Below are 16998 nucleotides of genomic sequence, written 5' to 3'. Positions count from 1 at the left end.
ATGTATTATCAAAGCAATAGGTGAGTCCCACTTTAATGATATTAATTCTGCATGAAGAAGTATAATCTGTCATGGCAGATCTTGATAATCACCACCTGTACCCAAATAAATTGTATTGATGATATAATGTACATGTATTGGTGATATAATGTACTGCATGTGCACTGCACGACTGGGGACTGAAACTTTCTCCTCACCCATGCCTGTGAGTTCTCTGTGTGGGCACTAGCCAGTGTGCGTTAGGACTGGCCAAGAGTCTCAACACTCCCAGCCCAGGCTTGAAAGTCTCAGTGTGCTATCTCTGGTTTATCACAGTCCTGGCAAAGACAGCCACTGAAAGTAGGCTCCCTGGACCAATATTGCTTGTGGTTTTAGTGGCATGGGGTGCAGGGACAAATGGGGGTGCTTTTTGTGACCCCTGAGACAGTGGCTGAGGGCAAGCATTGCCTATAGGAGGTTGCATGGCTCAATGAAGTTTGCAAAGGGGAAGTATGTGTGTTCTGGACCACTGAGAGGGGAGCAGACTGAGGCTTCTCTCTAAGAAGGAGGTCTGGGTGCAGTTTGCTTTCCACTAAATCTCTGAAAAGCTGCAAAAAGTCACCAAAGAACAAAAACCTCCAGAGAGCAAAAGCCTGAAAAACCAGCTTCAACAGAACCTAGCCCCTTAAGAGGGAGCAGGGCACTCAACCCAAGCAAGATTGACAGAAAAACAATGTGGCAGTCCCCTCCCCCTAAAAGCCAGCTGAAACAATGAGAGGACAACCATCACAGTGTCCACATAAAACTGTAAAACCCTAGTATCAGGAGAAAAGAAAATATTAAGCTCCCAGCATTTTCCTAAAACCCATGTATTTCATAGATAAAACTCTTTTTTTTTTAAGACTTTATTTATTTATTTGACAGAGAGAGATCACAAGTAGGCAGAGAGACAGGCAGAGGGCAGGGAGGGGGGAAGCAGGCTCCCTGCTGAGCAGAGAGCCCAACGTGGGGCTCGATCCCAGGACCCTGGGATCATGAACTGAGCTGAAGACAGAGGCTTTAACCCACTGAGCCACCCAGGCACTCCAGATACAAGTTTTATCTTTAATTTGTTCCCACTATTCTCATTCTATTTATTTTTTTTAACCTTTTTACAATTACAAGAGGTTCAATACAACAGATTCCATTATAACCTTTTAACTTGAACTTTTTTCAGACATATACCTAGTTTTTTCTTTTGCTTTTCTATTTTTTTAATATACATATAGATATAAGCTTCACGATAATACTCTTTCCCTAATCAATACTACCCTTATATATAAACCAGTTTTAATCTCCCTTTATCTTTGGAAAATTGAGTCCCTTAACAAAGATATCAAGATACACCCAGGCAGAATCAAAATAACCTTCCTCCCCACATTGAGGATTTAAAAGCACCCTCCCATCTTTTTATTCTGCCAGTGTTTCTTTGTATTTGTTTTTGTTCTGATATTATATAAATCTTATCCTTGGGATTCATTTTGGCTGGGTTCTTCTTTTTTTGTTTGTTTTTCTTTGTCATTTACTTTTGTTGGTCTTTTTGTCTGTTTTTTTTTTTTTAAATATTTTATTTATTTGACAGAGAGAAATCACAACTAGGCAGAGAGGCAGGCAGAGAGAGAAGAGGAAGCAGGCTCCCCGCAGAGCAGAGAGCCTGATGTGGGGCTCGATCCCAGGACCCTGGGATCATGACCTGAGCCGAAGGCAGAGGCTTTAACCCACTGAGCCACCCAGGTGCCCCTGTTTGTCTGTTTTTGTTTGTATATCTTATAAATCTTAATTTGGGGCCCATTCTGGCTGGGTCTTCTCTCTCTCTCTCTCTCTCTTTTTTTTTTCCTGTCTCTCTTTCTCTCTCTATTTTTTTTCTTTCTTTTTGGTGGTGACATTCGATTCCTCAGACGAATTCCAGGGTACACCTTGTCTGAATCACATTTGATATACTCAGCTACACATCCCCTCAACCACCTCTCACCAAAATGACTAGGAAGAGGAAAAATGAAAAATTCAGAGACTGTGTCCTCTCCATCAGAGCTATGGGATATGGACATAAGCAATATGTCAGAAAGGGAATTCAGGGTAACAATTATCCAGGCAATGGCTAGGTTGGAAAAAACCATTAATGACAACTTGGAATCAATTAAGGCAGGAGTGAAAGCAGCCCAAGAAGAAGGTAAAAATGCTATCAATGAGTTCCAATATAATCTAAATCCTCTAACAGCTAGGGTAAATGAAGCAGAAGATAGATTAGTGATCTAGAGGACAAACTGATAGAGAAAAAGGATCAGGAGGAGGCCTGCAACAAACAGTTCAGAAACCATGAAAACAGAATTAGGGAAATAAATGTCACCATGAAATGTTCCAACATTAGAATTATTGGAATCCCTGAGGGGGAGGAGAAAGAAAGAATACTAGAAGAAACAGTTGATCAAATTCTCCATGGAAATTATCCCAATTTAGGGAATGGAACCAGTGTTCATCTCCTTGAGGCAGAAAGATCTCCCCCCAAGATCATAAAATCTAGAAAATCCTCCAGAAACCTCATTGTGAAGCTGACAAATCATAATTTTGGACAGGAGACCTTGAGAGAAGCTAGGGAGAAGAGATTCCTTACCTATAGAGGAAGATCCATCAAAATAATGTCAGAACTATCCACAGAAAATGACTAAGACTAGAAAGGGCTGGAAAGACATATTCAGGGCACTAAATGAGAAGAACATGCAGCCAAGAATACTTTATTCAACAAGGCTGACATTCAAAATGGATGGTGAGATAAAGAGCTTCCAAGACCGGCAAGGTTTAAAAGAGTATGTGGCCACCAAGATGGCACTACAAGAAATACTAAGTGAGGTTCTATAAAAGAAGAAAGAACCCAAGAATGTCATAGGACATAAATTTATAGAGACAATCTATAGAAACAAAGACTTCAAAGGCAACATATGTCAATAAAAACGTATCTTTCAATGATCACTCTCAATGTGAATGGCCTAAAAGCTCCCATAAAAATGGCACAAGGTTGCAGATTGGATAAAATGACAAGCCCCATCTGTATGTTGTCTACAGGAGACCCATTTTGAACCTAGGATACATACAGACTAAAAGTGAAGGGATGGAGAAGGATTTTTCATGCCAATGAAAAATGGGTCCAAAAGAAAGCTGGGGGAGTGATTCTCATATCAGATAAATTAGATTTTAAACTAAAGACTGTAGTCAGAGATAAAGAAGGACACTACATTATTCCTAAAGGGTCTATCCACCAAGAAGGTCTAACAATTGTAAATATTTATGTCCCCAAAACAGGAGCAGCCAACTACATAAGACAACTGTTAATCAAGGTAAAAAGTCATATTGATATGAATACATTAATAGTAGGGGATCTTAACATGCCACTCTCAGTAATAGACAGATCATCCAAGCAGAAAATCAATAAAGAAACAAGAGTATTGAATGACACATTGGGCCAGATGGACATCATAGAAATATACAGAACATTCCATCCTAAAACATTAAGAATACTCATTCCTCTCAAGTGCACATGGAAATTTTTCCAGAATAAATCACATACTGGGTCACAAATCAGGACTCAACCGATAGCAAAAGATTGAGATTATTTTCTGCATATACTCAGACCACAATGCTTTGAAACTGGAACTCAACCACAAGACAAAGTTTGGAAGGAATTCAAAACTTGGAAGCTAAAGACCACCTTGCTTAAGAATGTTTGGATCAACTAGGAAATCAAAGAATGAAACAATTCATGGAAACCAATGAGAATGAAGAGACTTTGGTCCAAAACATATGAGATACAGCAAAGGCAGTCCTTAAGGGAGAAATGCCTAGCCATCCAACTGTCCCTCAAAAAAAAATTGAAAAATCCAGAATACATCAGCTCTTTTTACACCTTAAAGAACTGGAGAGACAACAACAAATTAAGCCAACCCCACATACAAGAATGGAAATAATCAATATTAGAGCAAAGATCAATGAGATAGAAACTAGGATTCAGTAGAACACATCAATGAAACTAGAAGCTGTTTTTCTGAAAGAATCAATAAGATCATTAAACCACTGGCCAAACTAATCCAAAAGAAAAGAGAGAGGACTCAAATTAATAAAATTATGAATGAAGAGGGAGAGATCACGACTACACCAAGGAAATAGAAACAATCATCATAAATTATTACCAATAGTTTTATGTCAATAAGTTAAGCAACCTAGATGAAATGGATGCATTCCTGGAAACTATAAACTTCCAAAACTGAATCAGGAAGCATTGACAAACTGAATAGACCAATATCTAGTAATGATATTGAGGCAGTGATCAAAAACCTCCCAAAAACAAGATCCCAGGATGTGACGGATTTCCTAAAGAATTCTACCAAACATTAAAAGAAGAAATAATACCTATTCTCCTGAAGTTGTTTCAAAAAATAGAAACAGAAGGAAAACTTCCAGACTCTTTATGAAGCCAACATTACATTGATCCCCAAACCAGGCAAAGACACCACCAAAATGGAGAATTTATGACCAATATCCCTGATGGATATGGATGTTAAGATTCTCAACAAGATCCTAGTTAATAGGATTAAACAGTACATTAAAATGATTATCCATCATGACCAGGTGGAATTTACCCATGGGATGCAAGGGTGGGTTAATTAATCAATGTGATAGAAGAAATCACTAAGAGAAGAGAGAAGAACCACCTGTTCCTCTCAATCGATGGAGAAAAAACATTTGACAGGATACACCATCCATTCTTAATTAATACCCTTCAAAGTACAGGGATACAGGGAACATTCTTCAGCTTCATAAAATCTATGAAAAACCCACAGCAAATATCATCCTTAATGGGGAAAAGCTGACAGCCTTCCCTTTGAGATCAGGCATACAACAAGGATGGCCACTCTCACCATTCTTGTTCAACATAGTATTAGAAGCCCTAGCAACAGCAATTAGAAAACAAAGAGAAATAAAATGTATTCAAGTTGGCAATGAAGAAGTCAAACTCTCCCTCTTCACAGATGACATGATACTTTATATGGAAAACCCAAAAGACTCCACCCCCAAACTACTAAAACTCATACAGCAATTCAGGAATGTGGCAGGATACAAAATTGATGTACAGAAATCAGTTGCTTTCTTACACACTAACAATGAAACTATATAAAGAGAAATTAGAGAACCGATTCCATTTACCATAGCACCAAGAACCATAAGCTACTTGGGAATAAACCTAACCAATGAGGTAAAGGATCTGTACTCTAAGAACTGCAGAACACTCATGAAAGAAATTGAAGAAGACAGAAAAAGATGGAAGAGCATTCCATGAGCATGGATTGGAAGAATAAACATTGTCAAAATGTCTATACTGCCTAAAGCCATCTATACTTTCAATGCCATCCCAATCAAAATTCCACCAGCATTTTTCAAACAGCTGTAACAAACAATCCTAAAATTTGTGTGGAACCAGAAGAGACCCCAAATTGCTAAGGAAATGTTGAAAAAGAGAAACAAACCTGGGGGTATCACGTTGACTGATTTTAAGCTTTACTACAAAGCTGTGATCACCAAGACAGCATGGTACTGCCATTAAAAACAAACACATAGACTAGTGGAACAGAGTAGATAGCCCAGATATGGGGCTGAGTTATCTCAGAGTTGAGATATCTCAACTCTATGGTCAAATAATCTTAGAAAAAGCAGGAAATATATCCAGTGTGTGGGGCGGGTGGCCAGGGGCAATCTCTTCAATAAATGGTGCTGGAAAAATTGGACAGCTACATGTAGAAGAATGACACTTGACCATTCTCTTACACCATACACAAAGATAAACTTGAAATGGATAAAAGACCTCAAGGTGAGGCAGGAATCTATGAAAATCATAAAGGAGAACATAGGCAGTAACCTCTTCAACATCAGCCACAACAACTTCTTTCAAGCTATGTCTCCAAAGGCAAAGGAAACAAAATGAAAATGAACTTTTGGGACTTCATCAAGCTCAAACGCTTCTGCACAGCAAAGGAAACAATCAAGAAAACATAGAGGTATCCAACAGAATGAGAGAAGATATTTGCAAATGACATTACAGACAAAGGCTGATATCCAAGATCTATAAAGATCTTCAAACTCAACACACACTAAACAGATAATCATGTCAAAAAATGGGCAGCAGACATGAACAGACACTTCTCCAAAGAAGACATACAAATTGCTAACAGACACATGAAAAAATGTTCGTCATCATTAGCCATCAGGGAGATTCAAATCAAAACCACATCCAGATACCACCTTACACCAGTTAGAATGGCCAAAATTAATAAGACAGTAAACAACATGTGTTGGAGAGGATGTGGAGAAAGGGGAACCTTCTTCCACTGTTGGTGGGAATGCAAGTTGGTGCAGTCACTTTGGAAACAGTGTGCAGATTCCTTAAGAAATCAAAAAGAGAGCTACTCTATGATCCTGCAATTACACTATTGGTATTTATCCCAAAGATACAGATGTAGTGAAAAGAAGGGCCATCTGTACCCCAATGTTCATAGCAGCAATGGCCACAGTCACCAAACTATGGAAAGAAGCAAGATGCTCTCCAATAGACAAATGGTTAAGGAAGATGTGGTCCATATATACTATGGAGTATTATGCATCCATCAGAAAGGATGAATACCTAAATTTGTATCAACCGGGACGGGCCTGGAAGAGATTATGCTGAGTGAAATAAGTCAAACAGAGAGAGTCAAGTATCATATGGTTTCACTTACTTATGTAGCATAAGGAATAACACAGAGGACATTGGAAGATGGAGAGGAGAATTGAGTTGGGGGAAATTGGAGGGAGAGAAAAACAATGAGAGACTGTGTACTCTGAGAAACATGCTGAGGGTTTTGGAGGGGAGGGAGGTGGGGGGGTTGGTTGAGCCTGATGGTGGGTATTATGGAGGGCACCTATTGCATGGAGTACTGGGTGTGGTGCATAAATAATGAATTCTGTAACACTGAAAATAAAATAAAATGAAAAAAAAAGAGAAGAGAAAAGAAAAAGTATATGCAATAATATATAAAAGAGCCCAGGAGGAATCCGAAATTTCCAAGTAAGTGCAGTGGATACCTTCTTGGCCTACAACATCCTTTATCCTCCCTCATGTCTGTGTTCTGAGAGAATGACCCAGATGGAGTCAATCACTGGACTCTCCAGTCCTTTGGTATTCACCATGGGAACCAGAATACCATACAGAAGACAGGAAACAAAAATGAAACAAACAATACAGTATAGGTTAACTAAAAAAATTAAAAAAATAAAAAATAAAATAAAAGGAATCCAAAGTCAAGACAACAAACAAACAAAAAACCCAGGATACTTGTTTTTCTGGCTCCCTGTCTACCGCAATATTGTTAAAGGACATGGCTTGAGTCAGAAAGACTTCTCCACGCAACTCTTTGTTTCTAGTCACTGCTCCCCTGCCTTTCCATTCATGCCCAGTGGGGTCTCCCTGATGGTACTATTTTTGGAGTAGGACACCATCCTTTCTTGCTATTTCTAATTCACTCCCACACCTTTCAATGTGCAAACTTTCTTCTAATTGTAACATGACTGTCTGTTTCTTTCAGGGCCCTGACTTATATAGAAAGGAATTAGAAAAGGCCTAAGGAAAATAGAAACTCAAGATGAGAGTTTAGTTTGGTTTTTCTCATTTCAATGAGACTAATAGGACTTAAAAAATATATTTATTTATTTGAGAGAGACAGCAGAGAGCACAAGCAGGGAGAAGGAGAGAGAATAGTGAGAGGTGCAGAGGGAGAGGGAGAAGCAGACTCCCCACTGAGCAGGGAGCCTGATTTTAGGTTATGTCCCAGGACCCTGAGATCATGACCTAAGCCAAAGGCAGATGCTTAACTGACTGAGCCACCCAGGCACCCTGAGATTAATAGGATTCTTAAATGGTACTGAACAACTCCATAAAAATAGTTGGTTTTATTATCAGCAAGTGTTCTCAGACACATTATCAAATACAATAGAAGTTTCAAGAAAAACAAATCCTATTTATCTCACTTTGGTTCATAAGTTAGCTGTATTACTAAATCACTGATATGTTGATTAGAGAAGCATATTACAATAAACCTACTTAGTTTTTGTTTTATTTTTTTCTTAATAATGCTATTCCTTTCGGGGCGCCTGGGTGGCTCAGTGGGTTAAAGCCTCTGCCTTCAGCTCAGGTCATGATCCCAGGGTCCTGGGATCGAGCCCCGCATCGGGCTCTCTGCTCAGCGGGGGGCCTGCTTCCTCCTCTCTCTCTGCCTACTTGTGATCTCTGTCTGTCATATAAATAAATAAAAATCTTAAAAAATAATAATAATGCTATTCCTTTCTTCCTTCATTAGCAAGAATTGTTGGTAGCTCTGAGCCTTCCTTTTGAGTCTGTCCTACTTTGCTCAAGATCTTTCCCTCTCCAGTTCTAGAGGTTAATGACCTACTATTTTGATAATTGACTCTACTAAACTTAGTCATAAAACAAGGACATCCAAAAGCCCCCAAATTCTAAAAATAGTAACATTTTAAAGCCCTTATATAGTAAGTTGAATTTGCTCACCTAAACATCTCAAATTCTAAACCCTGGAATTTACAAATGTTAAATGATTTGGAAAAATGTTCTTGAAGACCCAAATAAGTTAAGAATATTGAGATGGGGAAATAGCTCTGGATTGTCTCAGTAGGCACTAAAAGTCATCACGATGTTCTTATAAAATAGAAGTAGGTTTCACACAGAGGATACAATGTAGGTGATGTGAGGATAAAGTCAGGGATATGGCCACAAACCCAGGAATGCTGGGGCAGCACCAGAAGACAGAATAGAAAAGAAATAGCTTGTTCCATAGAGCTCCCAGAAAGAATGTGGACCTACCAAACTTACCTAGCTAGAGAATTCCAGTTTTCTGAACTGAGAGAATAAACTGCTGTTTTAAACTACTGGATTCATGATTGTTTACTAAAGCAGCCATGGGAAGCAGATACACCCTTATTATGTGTTAAGTACCATTCTGTGCACTGTTTTTGAATAAAATAAGGTACTTAGGAAAACTCTAAAAAGTATGTGACAAATGACAAATTCATTTAACTATGAACTGTAAAGTGAGAGTAGACTGCCCAGTCTTCTCCCATTTATTTCTCTCCTTATACATAAGACTCTGCTTGTTATTACTTGTTATTACTTCTCTCACACATTTTTAGATATCAGTCTTTTGAATATTTATTTCATTTGGTACTTGCATTTATTCATTCCTTACTTTGGATAAAATAAGACCAAAGTTTTCCCAATAAATGGCATTTGATTTCCCGATCTCCCAAACCAAAGAATCAGAATTTTGTAATTGCAAAAACTACCACTGACAAAATTTTTCTGACATTTTTCAACAAAAGCAATATTAAAAATCTTTGTAAATATATTTTTTTAAAGATTGTATTTATTTATTTTTCAGAGAGAGTGAGCACAGGCAGACAGAGTGGCAGGCAGAGGCAGAGGGAAAAGCAGGCTCCCTGCTGAGCAAGGAGCCAGATGTGGGACTGGATCCCAGGACACTGGGATCATGACCTGAGCCAAAGGCAGCCGCTTAAGCAACTGAGCCACTCAGGTGTCCCTGTAAATATTTTCTAACTGTAGTAAATATGTTGATAAAAATGCCATAAAGTTAACCATTTTAAAAGCTCTTAAAGAAAGAGAAATCGTACAAACTTTGATTTTATGACAACTGATATAACATCAGATTGAGTAAAAGATGTTGTGAACAATTACACTGTAAACTGGTAAGGCCTACATAAATGAAAAATCTTTTCCTTTACATTTTCTTTTCTTTATCATTAGCAGTTTTCTAGCCCACCAGGATTTCGAAACTCCCAAATTTCAGGACAATTAGACAAGTACATGATTGGAAATTGAAAGACTCCTCAGCATTTTGTTTTTGCTTTCTTTTTCTCCTTTTGGTAAGGTTAAATATACATATATATATATATATAAAAGGTGGAGAAGGGAAAGATACTCTTTTTTGGGGGGAGGAAGATAGTCTTAGTAACTTTTTCTTATGAGCTCTTAATAATAGTATCATTATAGTAACCTCTTTCAGAATTTTAATGTAGATTTAACAAATAAGAAGCAAATTGTTTTGAATTATTTTAAAATCCCATTTACTAATATCAGCAAACTCTACTCATCTTAAATCAGGTGAAATCTCACTTCTTTGTAAGTAGACTATGTTTATCCTTCTTCATAGCTTTTGTTGCTTGATATATGTTATCATTTTGTCAGCATTTAAATAGTCCCATGCTTCAAGCTTTTTTCTTTTATTAATATTAAGCTAATATGAGCAAATACTTCCCTCAGGAAGGCTGAGAAAATCAGTGTACTCAAATATTTTAAGTAATACTTGGTATTCTTACTTTTTTTTAGCTACACCAGACCATATAATTGCTTTTGCTGAATTTTCTGTCCCTAACTTTCTAAATTTCTGCTTTGAATGTTGTTTGGAGCAAGCTTGAGGAAAACTTTGAAATAATGGATTGTGATGTTCATAAAGCAAAGCAACACTTCCTAATATTTTAAGATCGAATAATAGATATCCCTAATCTGGATGAAACCTAAAATTCCCAGTTTGCCAAGGCCACATAGTGAGAATATGACTGAACTAGTATTTGACCTCTGGTGCCCATCACTCTTGAGTAAAGTGCATTGGACTTTGGTATGATAAGTAGACATAGTCAAAATGGTAATACAGACTTTTTGTTTGTTTGTTTGTTTGTTTTTGCAATGAGTTATCCCTTTGCAATAATTTTAGAGCATGGATGTTCTTTTTAAAATTTATTTTGGTAATATTTCTTGTACAGATTTATATCATGTAGTTTTTTTACCATTAAAATCTAGCAATACATAGCTGGAACTATTTTCATCATACCTTTGTTTTCTGTTTCCAACTTAGCACAATAACATATTAGTTTTGCAAATAATAATGAAATCTACACATTTCATTTACTCATTTATTCCACATTTATTTATTGGCTATTACATCCATAGCGCTGAACTTGTTAACATTCAGGGAGTATAGCGATAAATTAGAGCCTCTGCTTTCTTAGTTGGGAAATAGAAGAGACACATTTAATACTAAGAAACAATATCCTGAGTGCTATAATAGCTATGTAAACAAATTCTGCCAGGGACATAGAAGGGATAGTGATTAAAGGCCTTATAATTGAATAGTACCCTATAGATTTCTTGGCACCATCACATGCACTGGTTTATTTAATCCCTACAACAATTCAATGAGGTAGTTAATGCAGATATTATTTTTAATACTTAACAAGGGAAGAAAATGTTAAGTTTCCAAAGTATTGAGATTCCAATGGAAACAGCTGGACTCTCATAATAAAAGATTTATTTCTGCTTTTACATTACCTATTTTTTATCTTTGATATCTAAATTTAAAACCACAGAAATGCTCTTCTTATTTCAATTTAAAATAGTGAGTAGTAAAATATATTAAGCCTTGCTAGATGAATACCTATGAATAACAACAAAAATGATGTAAGGCAACCATTCAATCTAGGAAGTGTCAGAAAGAACGAAGTGCATGGCATTGTGAAAACTACCTTGTGTAATTTTGAGAAGAAAAAAATGAACATGAGATAGATATTCAGAATGATAATTAGAAAAAAATCACTTCTGAACAGCTTCCATATGTGCCTGCCTGAAGGCAAGAAGCTAGATCAGGTAGTCTCCCAGGATCCTGTTTTCCTTTCTCCCTAGAACCTAAGTCAAGCTCTGTAAGAACCTTTGGCATCAGGTACATAAATTCTTTAAGCCACTTGGGTGCTGTTTTGAGCATTATACATGCACTGCAAGTGCTAATGTTCCTCTCTAAGTGCCTAATTTACTCTCAGGCAGGGACTTGAGTGCACAGAAGAACAAAATTACGCAGTTGGCTTAAACCTTGTAGATTCATTTTCACTAATGGAGTGACAGCATGTAAAAGCAAAAAAAAAAAAAAAAAAAGAGAGAAAGAGAAAGAAAGAAAGAAACTAAAAGAAATATGTACAAAATAATGATGAAAATGAAAGGAGTAAATTATATTAACAAAAAGTTTGCAATTTGTATTGTAGCCTAGAGTTTTTAAGTGGCAATGAAACAGTAAAAGTAAATGATTTTTATGAAAAGGAAGGAATGGATATTAAAAGCTTGCATTTACTTTTAAAGTTATTTTGCAAATATCAACTCATTTAAGGGAAAGGAATTTATAATCCATCAAAAGAAAGAAAAAAAAGCTTTAAATAAATCATATGGAACTTTTAGAGAAACATATTAACATAAAGGATAAATATTAAAGATTAAAGTTCATAAATTTGAGGAGACATAGGGAGCATGGGAATGGTTTAAACAGAGACTTTGAGAGAAATTTTTAATATGAGTCTTATGAAATGAAACTTTTAAAGTGAAAGAGGGTCAAAAGAGTATAACAGTGTTTGACACTCAAATAGCTAGATCTGAACCCATAGGATATATGAAGCACGATCTCTAGAATATAAGATGGAGGATAAGGATGTTTTTGTCTTGATCATAGATATACATCAAGTGCCTCAGGTATATTACAAAGGGGGCTGTGACAAGAACTCTAGATCTTAAGTATTCCAAATGGAACAACCTAAAGCAATGATGTTCTGTTCATTCACAAATGAAGTGTTAAAAAAAAGAAGCTAATTACATATAACATCACTGAAGCCCACTAGCGTACACAGTCAAGACATCTTCTTGCTATCTTTCTGAAGCTGGTGTGCGTTACCTACTACACTTCCCAGGTGCCTTATTAAAGCCAGTGAATATACAAAAACAACAGGAGACACCCCATGTTTGCCTGGCCTTGGTAGCCAAAGTGCCTGGTACTCATGAACTTCAAAGTAACAATTAGATAACAATCAGAAGGACAGTTCTTGGCAGGGTACAGCACAGATAATAAAACATACCTCCAATTTTCCTGTGAAAAAGACCTATTTACGTATCCTGGAGCTTCAGCTTGACAAATAGACTCCAGGTTTCTCACACATCAATAGGCTACTGAAGAGTTCCCAGGGAATGTAAGAAGGGAGACACCATTCTTTTGCACCTCCTTGGCCTTGCTACAACTTGATAAGAACTTCCAGAAAAAGCTTTATCTGGAGTTCTTATTTTTGCCTAGGGAATATCTCCAGATTGAGAGATCTGGAAAATAGAAGGGTTAACAAGTGGGGTCTCATAGGATTGTATATATTTGAATGCTTTAAAAGTTGCTGTCTGAGTGTCTGACTTCCAATCAGTCTGGAGCTTCACACAAAATGAGATTCTTCACCTTGGAACAAGGACACATCTTAACACATCCTGAACAATTAAGACATATCAAGAATAAATCAGGTTGTTTAGACAAACACAAAGGTTTGAGAGAAAAATGGTGAACTAAGATAAGGGTGAATGTGAAATTTCATCACCAAATAAGGTCTCTCCTTCAAGACTCAAGGATATAGCTGTTTTGTGTAATACATAAAAACAAACACAAAAAGTCAAAGCAAAATGAAGAAAGAGAAAAATATGTTCCAAATGAGAGAATAATACAAAATCTCAGAAAAAGACCTTAATATGATGTAGGTAAGCAAACTACCTGATTTAAATAAATAAATAAATAAAGTAAGCCATGGCCATAAAGATGCTCACCAAACTCAGAAGAATGGATGGATACAATGAAAACTTCAACAGTGAGTTGTAAAATATAAGAAAATACCACTGAAAAATATAAAAACTGAACTGAAAAATACACTGGAGGGGTTCAACAGCAGACTGGATGAAACAGAAGAGTGGATCAATGAGCTGGAAGACAAAGGATTTTGGAACATACCCAGAGCACTAAAAAGAAAAGAGAAGGAAAAAAAAAAGTAGATGAAGATAATTTAAGAGACGTGAGAAAACATCAAACAGAATAACTTCTAAGATATGGAAAGAACGGGTGTCCAGATTCAGAATGCAGGAAGAGTCACAGATAAAATAAACTCAAAGAGAGTGACACCAAGATATAATTAAAACATGAAAAGATAGAAATAAAGAGAGAATCTTAAAACCAACAAGAGAAAAGTAACTTGCCATGTTCAAGAAAAATTCAATAAGTCTTTCAGCAGATTTTTCAGCAATAACTTTGTAGGCCAGAAGGGAGTGGCATGACATATTTAGAATGCTGAACAGGGAAACAAACAAACAAACAAACAAAAACAAAAAAACAAAAACAAAAAACAACAACAAAAATACTGCCCTTCAATAATACTCTACCTGGTCACAACTGAAGGAGGGATAAAGAGTTTTCCAGATAAGAAAAAGTCCAATCATCCACACTAACCTGGCCTTACAAGAAATGTTAAAGGGATTTGTTTAAGCTGAAAAAAAACGACACTGTTTAAAAACAAGAAAAAATATGAATGTGAAAATATCCCTTGGAAAAGTAAACATATAAAGGTGGTAGGTATAAGCTAATATGAAGATTAAATGATCAAAGTAGTAAAATAGGGAATATAGTCAATAATATTGCAATAATGTTGTATGGTGGTAAGCACTGAATAATATGTAGAATTGTTGAATCAATATGTTGTGCATTTGAAACTGATATAACATTTCATATAAATTATACTTTAATAAAAAAGTAGTAAGATTAACTAAAACCACCATAATTAGTTAAAGAATACATAAAATATAAAGAAATAAAATGAGGGGTACCTGGGTGGCTCAGTTGGTTAAGACTGTTGATTTAGTTCACGTCATGATCTCAGGGTCATGAGATTGAGCCCTGTGTCAGGCTCTGTGCTGGGTATGGGACATGTTTGAGATTCTTTCTCTTTCCCTCTCCCTCCATCTCCTCCTTCATGTTCTCTCTCTCTCTTTCTCAAAAAAAAAAAAAAAAGTAAATCTTGCATTAAAAACAAATGAGAGGGTAAGTAAAAATGTGAAGTTTTGCAATGCATTTAAATTTAAGTTTCTATCAACCTAAAATAGACTGTTATGTATATACAATGTTATATGTGAACTTCACAGTAATCACAAAACAAAAACTTATAGCAAGCACAAAAAGGGATCTAAACATAACACTAAAGAAAAACATTATAACACAAAGAAAGAAAGACAAAAAAGAAACAGAGAATAACTACAAAAACAGCCAGAAAACAATGAACAAAATGATGGTAAGTACATACCTATAAATAACTACTTCAAATGTAAATGGACTATATTCTCTAATCACAAGACACAAGACTGAATCAGGAAGAAATATAAAATCTGAGTAGAATGAATACGAATAAGGAGGTTGTATCAGTCTCAAAAACCTCCTAAAAAAACAAAAGTCCTTGACTAAAACTTTCACCAGTAAATCTAGAAATCATTGAAAAAAGATTTAATATCTATCCTTCTCAAACTTTCAAAAAACTGGAGAGAAGGGAACACTTCCAAACTCATTTTATGAGCGCAACATTATATAATACCAAAACAGGACAAAGACAGTATAAAAATAAAAGCAAAAAATCATAGCTCAATATCTTTGATAAACACAGATATAAAAATCCTCAACAAAATATTAACAAATCAAATTCAGCAATAGATTCAAAGGATCATACACCATGATCAAGTGGGTTTTATTTCATGAATGTTAGGATGGCTCAGTATCCACAAATGAATCAATGTGATACACTATGTTAATAAAATGAAAGATAAAAATTGCATGATTATTTCAAAAGATGCAGAAAAAACATTTGACAAAAAACAACATCTACTTATAAAAACTCTCAACAAAGTGGGTGCAGAGGGAAGGTACTTCAACATAATAAAGGCCATATATGACAAACTGATAGCTAATATCATGCTCAGATCAGGAACAAGACAAGGATGCTCATTCTTGCCATTTTTATACATTGATAATGGTAGCCAAAGCAATCAGATAAGAAAAATAAATAAAAGGCATCCAAATTATAAAGAAAAAAGCAAAACTGTCACCATTTGCAGTTGACATGATAATATACAGAAAATCCTAAAGACTCCACCCAAAAATTGTTAACTAGAACTGGCAAATGAATTTAATAAAGCTTCAGGATATGAAATTAATATACAAAAATCTGTTTTGTTTCAATACACTAATAATGAACTATCAGAAAGAGAAACCAAGAAAGCAATTGCACTTACAATTGTGTCAAAAAGAATAAAATACTTAGGAATAAATTTAACCAATGAGGAAAAAGACCTCTACACTGGAAAGTATAAGATAATAAAGAATTTGAAAAAAAGCCTAATAAATGGAAAGATATTCTGTGCTCATGGATTAGAATAATTAATACTCTTAAAATGTCTATACTACCTAAAGCAATCTACACATTCAAGGCAATCCCTATCAAAATTTTAATGGCAGTTTTTCACAGAACTAGAACAAGGTACCCTAAAGTTTGTATTGAACCACAAAAGACCCTAAATATCCAAAACAATCTTAAAAAATAAAAACAAAGCCCAACATATTCTCAAATTTCAAGCTATGCTCCAATGCTATAGTAATCAAAAGAGGATGGTATTGGCATAAAAACAGAAACATAAATCAATGGAACAGAATGCAGAGCTCAGAAATAAACCTGCACATGTAGTGTCAATTAATATATGACAAAAGAGGCAAGAATATACAGTGAGGAAAGTATAGTCTTTTCACTAAATCATGTTGGGAAAACTGGACAGCCACCTGTAAAAGGCTGAAACTGGAAAACTATCCCACACCACACACAAAAATATTAACTTATAATTTATAATTTATTAAAGCCAGAACTTAAATCATAACTGTTCTAAAAAAATATATATATGTATGTATATATATATATATGTGTGTGTATATATATATACAAACATGCAGTAAACTCTTTCCCATTAATCTTAGTGATTTTCTGTTTTTGTTGTTGTTTTTT

The sequence above is a fragment of the Meles meles genome, chromosome 2 (assembly GCF_922984935.1).
Source record: "Meles meles chromosome 2, mMelMel3.1 paternal haplotype, whole genome shotgun sequence".
Classification (NCBI taxonomy): domain Eukaryota; kingdom Metazoa; phylum Chordata; class Mammalia; order Carnivora; family Mustelidae; genus Meles; species Meles meles.
This window is presented reverse-complemented; position numbering follows the sequence as displayed.